The sequence below is a fragment of the Bos grunniens genome, chromosome 16 (genome assembly GCF_055505025.1).
Source record: "Bos grunniens cultivar Pamir isolate PY7600 chromosome 16, Bosgru_T2T1.0, whole genome shotgun sequence".
Classification (NCBI taxonomy): domain Eukaryota; kingdom Metazoa; phylum Chordata; class Mammalia; order Artiodactyla; family Bovidae; genus Bos; species Bos grunniens.
Genome location: NC_141180.1, coordinates 37,071,504 through 37,085,709, shown reverse-complemented (window position 1 = coordinate 37,085,709; position 14,206 = coordinate 37,071,504). Strand labels below are relative to the sequence as shown.

The 14,206-nt window shown below is 46.9% G+C and overlaps 1 long non-coding RNA gene across 1 annotated transcript; it reads left to right on the top strand.

Moving 5' to 3' along the window:
- The first annotated feature begins 1,090 nt into the window (after positions 1 to 1,090).
- Positions 1,091 to 7,247, top strand: LOC147356606 (uncharacterized). The gene is made up of 3 exons (XR_015143376.1): positions 1,091 to 1,219; positions 1,367 to 1,456; positions 5,013 to 7,247. It is a non-coding gene; the product is annotated as an uncharacterized LOC147356606 (long non-coding RNA).
- The last annotated feature ends 6,959 nt before the right edge of the window (positions 7,248 to 14,206 follow it).

The window sequence follows — 14,206 nt, the reverse complement described above, 5'->3', positions numbered from 1 at the left end:
TCCTCTCAGCAGTTCTTCCTATCCCTGCTGACCCCTAATGTACCCTGATTTGGAGAGGGATGCTTACACTAGGAAACAGAGAGTAGACCCAGAAGTCCTCCCAAAGAGCATCCTCTCCTCATCCAGAGAGACACTGAGTCCACCTTGGGTGGTGACAGGCAGGGTGGCCTGTTGCTTCATTTTGGTGCTAGTGTGGACGGTGACTGCAGCCGTGAAATGAAAAGACGCTTGCTAGCTAGAAGAAAAGTTATGAAAAACCTAGACAGTGTATTAAAAAGCAGAGACATCACTTTGCCAACAAAAGTCCGAAAAGTCAAAGCTATGGTTTTTCCAGTAGTCATATACAGATGTGAGAGTTGGACCATAAAGAAGGCTGGGCACCAAAGAATGGATGTTTTTAAATTGTGCTGGAGAAAACTCTTGAGAGTCCCTCGGACTGCAAGGAGACCAAACCAGTCAATCCTAGGGGAAATCAACCCTGAGTATTTCTTGGAAGGACTGATGCTGAAGCTCCCATACTTTGGGCACCTGATGTGAAGAGCTGACTCATTGAAAAGACCTTGATGCTGGGAAAGATTGAAGGCAGGAGGAGAAAGGGGTAGGACAGGATAAGATGGTTAGCTAGTATCATGGACTCAGTGAATGTGAATTTGAGCAAACTCAGTGAGATACTGAAGTTCAGGGAAGCCTGGCATGCTGCAGTCCCTGGGGTCACAGAGAGTCGGACACAACTTGGCAACTGAACAACAACAACAAGTGGGAGTCATGGAAGATGTTGACAGCTTGGCAGGGCAGAGACAAGGCCTGTGAGAAGAGTCATGGTCACGGACAGTGCACAGGGCAAGTGGGCTCACTGATACCCCCACCCCTGGGGACAAGGGACCCCTTATCCCTTCCCAGAGCCACAGCTTCTAAGCATGATGGCTCCTAGGAGGCTGCCCGCAGGCACCCCTCATCTCTCATCCTTTAGCCTCAGAAGAAAGCAGCGTGGGTTGTTAAAACACATTTCATAATAAAGTAAACAAGTCTGGGTCCCAGGCTGCAGGACACGTGTTCAAGGCAAGTAACATGAGTCCTGTGACCTTTCCCACGCTGGCCGGCTGGGAGCTCGGCCACCTGTTGGGCCAGAACAAGTGCAGCCATGAAAGTCACCCAAGTCCCTCTTCCTCCAGCAGCAAATAGCAGCTTGCAGATGCCACAGGTGCCAGCTGAGGCCCAGGTGGGACGGGCTGTACGCAATGGCTCCTCCGGGGCTGGGGCCACAGCGCAGTTATTTATAAGCTCTGGCTGCTGCCAGCCATCCTGGATCAGGCTGGTTTGTTTGAGTCTCTGGTGCCAAGTGTTTTCCTTTTTTTTCTTTTCCCAGTAAGAATCTGAATCTGAACATCACCGGGGAAACCCAGAATCAAGTCACTGGATCAATACTTGCTCAACACCCACTGTCAAGGCCTCAAAGGTACAAATGTATGGCTTATCACCCACTCTCCCCTGGGATGACGGTGGGGCTGCTGGGTGTGTGTGTTGGGGGGGTACTTCTAAGAGCACCTGCCTAGAATTTGTCCTTGAGTGTGTCCGGTGGCTTAGTGGTAAAGAACCCGCCTCCCAGTGCAGGACACCCAGGTTCAATCCCTGGGTTGGGAAAATCCTCTGGAGAAGGAAATGGCAACCCATTCCAGTATTCTTGCCTGAAGAATCTCATGGACAGAGGAGCCTGGTGGCCTACAGTTCATGGGGTCGCCGAGTCAGACACAACTTAGCGACTAAACTGCAGTGTCCTTTTCAGAGAGGGATATGTCAGAGCTCTGTTGTTATTTACCAAGTAGATTGATGTCCCTGAAGAAAGGATGTCCAGAGTATTTGCATAACGTAGGGCTCAGGCCTGCACTGTGACTTCCACAGGCCCTGAGCACTTCTGTTTTTTGGGGTCTCATCCTTCATTAAAAATAAATAAATAAAAAATTTTAAATTAAAAATTGGTATTGGGTTGGCCAAAAAGTTCATTTGGGTATTTTAATATCATCTTTCAGAAAAACCTGAATGAACATTTTGGCAAACCTAACACAAAGCAAACATAATTCAGGCTGGATTTGCTGCTATATATTCATTATTAATGTATTCACTTTTTCCTCTTGATTTTGTAAATTGTGTGTGTGCCATACTCTCAGTCATGTCCAACTCTTTGTGACCCTGTGGACTGTAGCCCACTAGGCTCCTCTGTCCGTGGAATTTTCTGGGCAAGAATACTGGAGTGGGTTACCATTTTCTACTCCAGGGGATCATCTTGACCCAGGGATCGAACCTGAGTCTCTTGTGTCTCCTGCATCGGCAGGAGAATTCTTTACCACTGCGCCCACTGGGGAAGTAATTAAAACCTTTCTGAGGGCTCCTAAAGTCCCAGGTTCCAGTGAGTGCCTCCTGCTGGGCCTCCCTCCCAGAGCTGTTTTATTCTCTGATGGTCACCCACATTCAGATTTACTGTGCTAAGTGATTTACATGCAAAGTCCTATTTCTTCTCTGCAAAGTCCATGGGGAAGTTAGCCTCCCTACCCCAAACCCCAGATGGGGAAGCTGAGAAATGAGATCACTTGTCCAAGGTCACGCACAGCTGGGGCTGCACCCACTGCCTTGTCCTCTATTTCCCCACTAGATGCCTCTTCACCCACACTTGACTTTAAAAAGCTTTCATGCCTACAGTTCATGCTTCCTGGAGGCCTCCGTTAGTCAGTAGCCACTTGTTCCTGGCCCAGTGAGATGCTACCAGGAATAGAAGGTCCAGGCAGAGAGAACCACAGGGGTGTGGCCGTGTCTGGAGCCAAGCTATCCTCTCCCCCACCTCCCTGGACATCCCTGGGCCCAGCGCCCGTGGTGTTGTTCAGTACCCGAGGCAGCTGGCTCTGTCCGGCCTTGACTGCCTCAGACCCAGGGCCACTGCCCTGTGAAAATTAGTAAAAGGCATCCCTTCCTCAAGACCCTTGATTGCCAGGAAACTGGTGCATTAAACACCCAGATCTATAATGTGCAATGTGTTTGTTATGTGAATGGGGGCCCTTGTAATGTGTGACGTGTGCATCCTGCCCAACCAGACAGGGTGGCCCTGGCCAAGCTCCCAGAGCCCTGTTGCCAATGCCTGCTTTCAAGGATGCTTGAAGTGATAATAGGCCAGTCTTGGGAGAAGGCTGGAGATGAAAGCATTTGCAGCAGAGAGGCGTGGGGGCGGGGGGCAGGGGAAAGGTCTCAGGCTGGCTCCAGAAGGAGGGGTTGGGGGGTTGCAGTTGGAGTTGAAAGCAGAAGTCCAGGCTGCCTGATGGTCACATGGGGAGTTGTACTTGAGGTCAGGAACATCCAGCCCTGCGTGAACCAAAGGTGGGCCTTGGAGCATGCATCGAGTGCTACAAAGGCAAAGACAAAGAGGCAATTACGCCTGTCGGGGCAGAAAGGACAACCAAGAAATGCTTCATGAGAGACAAAGCGTCTGAGCTGGGCTTTGGCAGGATAAATAGGAGTTCGCTGTGCCAAGAATCTGGAAGAACATTTTAAAAAGTGTGTAGGGCTTCCCGGGTGGCTCAGTGGTAAAGAATCCACTTGCCAATGCAGGAGACATAGATGTGATCCTTGGGACAGGAAGATTCCCACATGTTGCCTAGCAACCAAGCCCGTGGGCCGTGACTACTGAGCCTGTGCTCTAGAAGCCGGGAGCTGCAAGTACTGAACCCACGTGCCCTAGAGCCCATGCTCCGCAACAAGAGACGCCACCACAATGAGAAGCCTGCGCACCACTGCTAGAGAGTAGCCCCCACCCACCATGACCAGCGAAGAGTCCATGTAGCAGTGAAGATGCAGCAGAGCCAAAAATAAATAAATAAAATCATTATGTTTTAAACAAGGTGTGTCAAAGAGAAGGAACAGAGAGGCAGGAGACTACAGAACTTCAAAAGACCCCTGGGTCACCCCTGTCTGGCACTGACCCACTCTGTTACAGGAGTTGTTTACCACATTGCTTTCCCACTGCCCTGTAGGCTCCTGTGGGCAGGGACTGAGTCCAGTTTGCTTGTATCTCAGAACAAGGTTATGGCCTGGCATAAACGGGCTCTTGATAAATATGTGCAGGAAGAATGTACCAGCTGTTGATTGACTGTCTGTTGCAGCCAGGGTTTAAGGGGCTGGGAATTGGGATGGGAAGGTGGGAGGAAGCAAGGCGGAGAAGACCAGCTGGAGACACTGTGTGGGCCTGGGGGCTCTGCCGTGGAGCCTGTGTTTCACTGTGTTGGGAATGTGGGGTCAACAGAAGGGTGATCCAGACCTGCCTAGGTCACCAGATCTGTTGCCAAAGGTTTGGGGTGGCCTCCAGTTCAAGGGTGGCTCAGTGGTAAAGAATCCCCCTGCCAATGCAGAAGTCACAGGAGACTGGGTTCGATCCCTGGCTCAGGAAAACCCCTTGGAGGAGAAAATGGCAACCCACTCTAGTATTCTTGCCTGGAGAGTCCCGTGGACAGAGGAGCCTGTATAGGGTTACAAAGAATTGAATATGACTGAGCATGTACGCACCAGGCCAAGTGGGCAGAGCCTTGAGATAACAGAGGAGAGAGGAGGAAAGTGTTGGGGCTGTGGGCTCCTGGCCATATCTACTTGCTCTAAAATGATGAAAACTGGGGAATTCCCTGATGGTCCAGTGGTTAGGGCCTCTCACTGTCACTGCCGAGGCCCTGGGGTTCAATCCCGTGTTGGGGAACTGAGATCCTACAAGCCATGTGGCATGGCCAAAGGGAGGAAAAAGATAGAGACAGTCCCACTGAGGGAAAGAGGGAGTTCTCCAGTTTAGAGGCATGAGTCAGGAAGAGCAGCATAGTCTCCTGGGTCAACTTGGGTGTGGTAACATTTGGAAAACATAACCTGTCACAGGGCTAGCATATAAAACTATTCACTCAGCACCATGACCAAGTGGGATTTATGCCAAGTGTGTAAGGCTGGTTCAACATTTAAATACCAATGAATGTAATCTATCATATCAACAGGCTAAAGAAGAAAAAGAATCACATGATCATATCAACAGATGCAGAAAAAGCATTTGACAAAATCCAACACTCATTCAAGATTAAAGCTTCCAGCAAATCATTAAGAGGGGTACTTCCTCAACTTAAAAAACATCTACAAAAAAACTACAGCTAACATCAAACTTAACAGTGATAAACTTGAAGCTTTCCTGCTAACATCAAGAACAAGGCAAGGATCTCCCCTCTCACTAGTCCTTTTCAACATTTCGCTGCAAGTCCCGGCTAACGCAATAAGACAAGAAATGGGCGTAAAAGTTATACAGATTGGGAAGGAAGAAATAAAACTGTATTCACACATGACACAATTTTCTCTGTAGAAAATCTGAAAGGACCAACAACAACAACAAAAGCTCTTGGAATTAATGGGCAATTTTAGAAAAGCTGTAGGATACAAAGTTAATACATAAAATCCAAAAGTTTTCCTGTACACCAGCAACAAACGAGTGGAACTGAAGTTAAAAACATATCATCATTTACATTAGCAGCCCCCCAGATCTATATGAGGAAAACTACAAAATTCTGATGAAAGAAATCAAAGAACCAAATAAATAGGAAGGTGTCCATGTATCAAGATGTCGTGTGTGCTAAGTCACCCAGTCATGATCAACTCTTTGTGACCCTGTGAACTGTAGCCTGCCAGGCTCCTCTGTCCATGGGATTCTCCAGGCAACAATATTGGAGTGGATTGCCATGCCCTCCTCCAGGGGATCTTCTCTACCCAGGGATTGAACCGGCACCTCTTATGTCTCCTGCATTGACTGGTGGATTCTTTTACCACTAGCGCCAACCTGGGAAGCCCAGCAAGATGTCAGTTCTTAACTCGATCTTCAGATTCAACGTGACCCAAATCAAAATGGCAGCAAATTATTTTATGGATATTGATAAGCTGATTCTAAAGTTTATTTAGAGAGGCAAAAGACCCAGAATAGCCAACTCAGTATTGAAGGAGAAGAACAAAATCAGAGGACTGACTTAACCCAATTTCAAGACTTATTATAAAGCTATAGTAATCAAGACTATAATAATAGCAAAAGAACAGACAACTAGATCAATGGAACAGAATAGAAAGCTCAGAAACATACTCACATAAATATAGTTAACTGATCTTTAACAAAGGAGCAAAGGTAATACAAAGGAACAGAGGAAATCTTTTCAACAAATGGTGCTGGAACAGCTGGGCATCTATATGCAAAGGAAGCATCCAGACATAGATCTTACATCCTGAAAAATTAACTCACAATGGATGACAGACCTAAATACAAAGAGCAAAACAGTAAAGATTCTTGAAGATGATATCAGAGAAAATCTAGGTGGCCTTGGGTATGGTGATGACGTTTTAGATATAACACCAAAGGCACAATCCATGAAGGAAGAACTGATAAGCTGAACTTCATTAAAATAAAAACTGCTCTGTGAAAAAAGATGTCAAGTGCATGAGAAGACAAGCCACAAACTGGGAGGAAATATTTGCAGAAGACATATCTGATAAAGGATTGTTATCCAAAATATACAACAAAGTCTTAAAACTCAACAAGACATCAAACAACTTAATTATAAAATGGCAAAAGAAAAAAATATAATGGCAAAAGATTTGGACACCCTACCAAAGAAGATATACTGATGGCAACATGCATATGAAAAGATATTCAACATCATATGTCATTAGAGAAATGCAAGTTAAAACAATGAGATACCGCTAGACTCTTAACAGAATGGCCAAAATCCAGAGCACTGACAACACCAAATGTTGATGAGGGTGTGGAGCAGCAGGAACTCTCATTCATTGCTGGTGGGAATGGAACGTGATTCAGCCACTTTGGAAGACAGTTTGCCAGCTTCTTATGAAACTGAACATACTCTCACCAATATAATCCAGCAATCTCAGTCCTTGGTATTTACCCAAATGAACTGAAAACTTACATCTACACAAAAGCCTGCACTCGGACGTCCAGAGCAGCTTTATTCATAACCTCCAAAACTCGAAAGCAAACAAGAGGTCCTTTGGAAGGTGAATGGATAATGAACTGTGGAATATTCACCCAACAGGATATTATTTAAGAGAATTCCCTGGAGGTCCAGTGGTTACGACTCCACTCTTTCACTGATGTGAACCTGGGTTCAGTACCTGGCCCAGGATCTAAGACCCCCACAAGCTGTGCTGCCAAAAAATAAAAAAATAAAATAAATAAACCTGAAGCTTGTTAAAAAAAAGAATATTATTCAAGATTAAAAAGAAATGAGCTCTCAAGCCATGAAAAGATGTAGGGAATACAAATGTATGTTACCAAGTGGCAGACACCAATCTGAAATGGCTACATACTTTATAATTCCAGCCACATATATGACATTCTGGAAAAGGCAAAACTGAAGATGGGAAAGGATCAGTGGTTGCCAGGGGATGGGGGAGAGCGGGATTAACAAGAGACACGAAGAGGCTTTTTAGTCAGTGAAGTTTCACTCTGTAAGACACTAGTTAATACAATAGTGGATATGTGTCCTTATACATCAGTCAAAACCCATAGAATGTACAACACCAAGAATGAACCCAAGTGAAGTATGAACTTTGGGTGGTGATGTGTCAGCATAGGTTCATTGATTGTAACAAAAATGTCACTCTGTGGTGAGGGAGGCTATGAGTGTGAGAGTTGTGGTTTAGTCTCTGTGTCATGTCTGATTCTTTTTGCAACCCCATGGACTGTAGCCTGCCAGGCTTCTCTGTCCATGGGATTTCCATGGCAAGAATACTGGAGTGGGTTGCCATTTCCTTCTCCAGGGGATCTTTCCAACCCAGGGATCAAACTCACATCTCCTGCATTGGCAGGCAGATTCTCTACCACCAGGGAAGCCTGTGAGTGTGAAGCGACAGGAGGTAAAAGGGAAATCTCTGAAATTTCTGCTCAATTTTGCTGTGAACCTAAACCTGCTCTAAAAAATAAAGTCCATTACAAATTACTGAGTCAATCTCCCTTCCTACTCCAGTCATCAGACCTTGAGCTGGGGGGTGGAAGGAGAGATGGGAGCTCACAGGAGAGGGGCTCCAGAAGAAGCAAAGGACCCCAGCTGTCCCACATCCGGGCCTGCTCAGGTCATGCCCACCTTTCCAGGCCTCAACAGCCTAGGAGGGGACACTTGAGGGGGTTGATGGTGACTGTAAAACATGGGCTGGGTGGGGACTTCCCTGGCGGTCCTGTGGTTAAGACTCTGTGCTTCTACTTCAGGGGGCACAGGTTCGATCCCTGGTCGGGGAACTAAGATTCCACATGACCAAAACAACAAAACCCAACTCCCATCCCTAAATCCAAGGGTTGGGTAGTCACCTTCTGGGCAAACTGCCTCTGGACTCTGGCTCCAGAGGTCCTGCCTCCACCACTTTTCAGCTGGGAAACTTGCCAAGTGGATGCGTGTCTGCGAAATGGGCAATCACAGTAGTGCACCTACTGTGGGCGCCGATGAAAATTACCGGAGTGACACAGGTGGATGGCCCTGAGCGGACAGCTGGACAGCAATACCAGCCAGGAGGGAATCGTCAGATCTCCGCGTTCCTGCAGGCGCCGCTGCGCCCCCTGGTGGCCTCATAGGGAGCGGCAGCACTGGCCGGCGGCCTGGGGCAGAGCCATGCTCCCTCCTGCGGCTGTGTGCGGCTTGCTTTGCCAGCAGTGAGCATCGCCTGCTTGCGTGCCCTGTCGCTTCAGGAGTGTCCGACTCTTTGCGACTCTATGGACTGTGGCCCACCAGGTTCCTTCTGTCCATGGGGTTCTCCAGGCACGAATCCTGGAGTGGGCTATTGTACCTTCATTAATCAAGCGTCCCTAGAGGCGGCCATGCTGAGTTTTCTCCCAGTTTCCTCTCTCTCGGGTCCTGGGGTCGCCATCCCCAGGACAGGTTTGGTGGATGCTTGTGGAACTGTGCTCTACAACTCTATCCAGGATGCTTGTCCTGTGTCTCCCCGTTGGGCTCTCCCAGGACACAACCCCAGAGGTGGAGGAGCCAACCCCTTCCTCTCTGGAAAGCATGTACCAGCCCCAGGCAGCCCACCCTACTAAGCTGGACTGGTAGGGATGGATGTACCTACAGGCCTCTCCGGGGACTGTCTGTCAAGGAGCAGGAAATCCAGGGAAGGGCCCTGCTCCCTGGTTTTTAAGGGACACTGACTGAGTGCCACCACTTGGAGGGCCTTTAGCCACTCCTGTCTCCCCAGTGCGTGCCTGCTGCGTGTGTGCTCAGTCGCTCAGTTATGTCTGACTCTTTGTGACCTTGTGGACTGTAGCCTGCCAGGCTCCTCTGTCCATGGGATTTCCCAGGCAAGAATACTGGAGTGGGCTACCATTCCCTTTCTCTAGGACGTCTTCCCGACCCAGGGATGAAACCCGTGTCTCCCAAGTCTCCTGCATTGGCAGGCGGATTCTTTACCACTGAGCCATCTGGGAAGCCCATCTCCCCCAGCAACCACAAATAAGGAAAAAAAAAATTGGCAAAGTATGTGTTTCAAATTTCCAAGTTGATGAGACTACTGTTTAATTCATCAAACGAAGAAATTAAGAAAAAAAAAATAATGTACTGGTGAAGTAATTGATTGGTCATTAGGGGGAATTCTAGATTCCACTTTAAAAAACTCTATTAGGTAACTTGTTTGTAAGGATAAAGTTTTTTTCTTTTAAGGTGTACCTAATTTTATTTATTTTTTGACTGCACCATGTGGAGTGCAGGGATCTTATTTCCTCGGGATTGAACCTGTGCCCCCTGACTTGGGAGTTCGGGATCTTAACCACCAGGGAAGACTCAGGGATAAAATATTTATTAATAACACATTTCTGGATGATTTTATGGTGTTGTCCTCAGTTGGCACCATGTCAGTGTGCCCTCTGTCCCAGGCTAGAGCCCTTGAAGAGCCACCCTCGAGCCCTCTGATGAGAGTGGACCCCCACCCGCCTGACTGTTGGTATCTAGGTGCCCATCCTAGGACAGCCTGAGTATTAATAGATTCTAGAGGAAACTGGCAAAGGGCACAGTTCTGCAGGCCAGAAGCTGAATGGAGCCCCTGCACCGCGCCCCTGCCCGGCTGGGATAGCAGAGTAGGAACCGTTGGGGAGGGAGTAGAGAACACTGTGTCCGTGAGTCCGTGTTTGGGGTTTTAGTCTGGACCTGAGCAGGTTGTGAAATAAGGGCATTTGAGCCATGTTTATCGAAATTTCAAAGGACCGTTTGGCCCAAAGTGACATATTTAGTTTAATATCACTGATGTTGCCTTGGATGTCAGAGTGCTGCCAGAAAAAGGCTCTGTGATCAGGCTGCCAGGGCTGGAGGATGGCTGATGGTTCTGCAAGGAGAACAGGAGGGCCTCTGAGCTCAGGGAAGAAGGAGGGGTGTGGGGCTTCCGTGTAGACTGTGACCAAGCTAGGAACTAGGCGGGGGCCTCGCCTGTCCCCACCCGCACTCAGGGTTTCACAGATCCCCGTGTTTCTTACACCTCTTTCACAGGCTCAGAAATCTCAAAAGGATGTGGACAAATTTGAGGTTCAAAAAAAATTTTGACGTGGAAAAAAATTGATGTCATTTGAAAGACATCAATTGTGCAGTATTTTTCGTTTTTCTCTGACAGAGTTTCATGTGCATTTTCTGTTTTAAGCTTCATTTTTCTATGACAAAACTAGTAGAGCCACAGAGAGCTGGGGAACCTGGGGATGAAAAGCAAGTAAAACCCCTGTGGCTCGGATCATAAAACATGGTTGGCATGTGGCTCCATTCCCTCTGTTCGTGAACATGGCTACAATCCCAGGTCACTTGCAAATCCAAGTTATGTGTTAAGATAGCAAAACATGGAGAGAGTAGGTCTTAAGCGTTCTTAATACACACATACACACATACAGACAGGCAACTATGTGAAGATATGGATGTGTTAATTAGCTTGATTATGGCAATCATTTCACAGTGTATACCTGTATCAAATCTTTTCTTTGTATACTTAATGTATATAATTGTTGTCAATTAAATATAAAGTTGGAAAAAATTAAAAGCAGATTTCTTCAACAAATAAATTGCAAGATGAACAGGGAACCCATAGATAAAAAGAAATTTAAATGTCAGGTCAACCAATCAGTGGATCCTGATTCAAACAGGCTGCTTTTTAAAAAAAGAATATTTTTGGCATCAAGGAGACTATTCATAATACAGCATTAATGATTTAATTATGTTGAAGTTTATTTTTAGGTGTGGTGAGATTAAAAAGATTCTGTACTTTTTGTGCACTTAGAAATATTTACAGGTGGAATAATATACTCTCTTGGATTTCCTTTAAAACAATAACAGTTGGAGGGAGAGGGTAGAGTTCAAGATGAAATGAGGATAAATGTGACAACGTGTTGGTGGCGTGTGGGATCTTAGTGCCCCTACTAGTGACTGAACCTGTGCCCCCTGCACTGGAAGCATGGAGTCCTAACCACCGGAATGTCAGGGAATTCCCTATTTCTCTATTTTTAAAAAATACTTTTGCAAGTCTCCATAATAAATACCCCATAATAAAAAGCTTAATTTTTGTTTTTAAAGGACATGCAGGGACTAGGACTGACCTTCTTTTGTTGCAAAGGGACTCAGTCACTGAGAGGTACCCCATGGGCTTTGTTGTTGTTTAGTTACTAAATGATGCCTGACTCTTTTCGACCCCATGAAGTGCAGCACACCAGGCTTCCCTGTCCTTCACTAACTCTCAGAGTTTTCTCAAACTCATGTTCATTGAATCGATGATGCCATCAACCATCGTTCTCTGTCACACCTTTCTCCGGCCCTCAATCCTTCCCAGCATCAGGGTCTTTTCCAAAGAGTCAGCTCTTTGCATTAGGTGGCCAAAGTATTGGAGCTTCAGCTTCAGCATCAGTCCTTCCAATGAATATTTGCTGAGAAGAGGCTATTCAGACTGGTCCAGCCACCAACTCCCTCCAGATGCTCCTTCCTAAGGCTCAGTAGGGTTTCCCAGGTGCCTCAGTAAAATTCACCTGTCAATGTAGGAGACACGGGAGACCCAGGTTTGATCCCAGGAAAGATCCCCTGGAGGAGGAAATGGCAACCCATCGCAGTATTCTTGCCTGGAGAATCCCATGGACAGAGGATCCTGGCAGGCTGAGGTCCATGGGGTCGCAGAGTCAGACCCAACTGAGCAAGTGAGCGTGTATGAAGGCTCAGTATCCAGTGTCCGCCAGGGGGCGCTGAGACCATGTTTAACTGACCCAGAGCTGAGGGGTTGGACCTTTCTGGACCGCCTTTGAGATGTGCTAAGATTTCAGACTCTCCGTGGGAAAAGTTTGGGCACAAACCTAAGAGATGTGCAGAGGGTCAAGGCGAGGGCTGATATCGCAAGAATGTTGCTGAAAACCTGTGGTTGAAAATTGGGCTTTCCTGCTGATTTCTTGAGAGAATTTTATTTCTTTGGCTTCTATCCCTGAGTTTCTCTAGTCTCCATTGTGGGTTTTTTATTTTTTTAATTGTTGGAGGGAGGGATATAATTCACATATCATAGAGTTTACCTATTTAAAGTGTACAGTGCAGTCATTTCTAGAATATTCACAGATATGTGAAACTGTCACCTCTTTCAATGTTAGTCTTTTTGTTTGTTTTTTAAATCCCCTCAAAAGAAAACTGCTGGACTTCCCTGGTGGCAAAGTAGGTGGGACTCCGCCTGCCAACGCAGGGGATACAGATTCGATCTCTGATCCAGGACGATTCCACATGCCACAGAGCACCTAAACCCGTGTCACAACTCCTGAGCCTATGCTCTGCAACGAGTGAAAATGAAAGTCGTTCAGTCGTGTCTGACTCTTTGTGACCCCATGGACTATACAGTCCATGGAATTCTCCAGGCCAGAATACTGGAGTGGGTAGCCTTTCCCTTCTCCAGGGGATCTTCCCAACTCAGGGGTCAAACCCAGGTGTCCTCCATTGCAGGCGGATTCTTTACCAGCAGAGCCACAAGGGAAGCCCGCAACAAGAGAAGCCATCACAGTGAGAAGCCCTTACACAGCAACAAGGAGTAGACCCCACTCACTGCAGCTAGAGAAAGCCCGCACGAAGCAACGAAGACCCGACACAGCCAAAAATAAAACCGGGAAAAAAAAGAAACTGAGTGCCGTTTGGCTGTCTCCTAACTACCTTCCTGACCCCTGCCCCTAGCTCTAAGCCACCACTAATCTACTTTCTGTAGATTTCCCCACACTGGATATTCCCTTGTGGGTTTGATGAGTGAAGAGGCTTTTTTCTCTCTCATCTTGGAAGTGAGAGCATTATGGGGACCACCCCCCACCCCCAGGGCCTCCTGTCCCTCCCTCTTGGTAAGCTTGGTCCAGAAGCTACAGGTTGCCATGACGCCCTCTATACTGCTCAATGAAACTGGCTCCTCCAAAATTAGAGTCTGAGGAGGCTGGGGTCCCCTGGATCACAGACCCCAGTACACACATGTGTGCACACAGGAGGAATTAGAGTGGGCTGGAGAGCAATTTCAGTTCAGAAAGACTCTGACTGCCCTCATAGCTGGCCAGGGAGATTGTACAGCCCCTGTGGAAGTGAGCTGGCAGTTCCTCAAAACTCAAAGTCACCACATGACCCAGTAATTCCACAACTAGGTTTACATCCAAGAGAATTGAAACTGTACATCTGTGCAACAAACTTGTACACAAATGCTCTTAGAAGCATTATTCACAATGGCAAAAAAAATAAAAATGGAAGCCACCCAATGTTTATCAACGAAGAAATAGATAAAATGTAGCATACGTGTAGAACAGAATACTATTCAGTCATAAAAAGAATGAAGTACTGATACACGAATGAACCTTGAAAACATGAAGGTCAATGTGTGAAACCAGACACAAAAGGCCACATATTATGTGATTCCATTTGCAGGAAAGGAAATAAACAAATTTATGTAGACAGAAAGTAGATAAGTGGCTGCCTGGGGTTGGGGGAAGGGGGGACTGGGAATGACTGCTAATGGGGATGGGGTTTTTGGGGGGAGATGAGAATGTTCTGGAGTCAGATAGTGGTGATGGTTGAACAACCCTGTAAATAGTTACAGTGAATTTCACACTTTAGAATGGCTAAAATGGTGAGGGGGAAAAAAAAGACTGAACCTAAGGGGCCGTCTTTCAGTCAGGGAGATGGGCAGCAGGTCT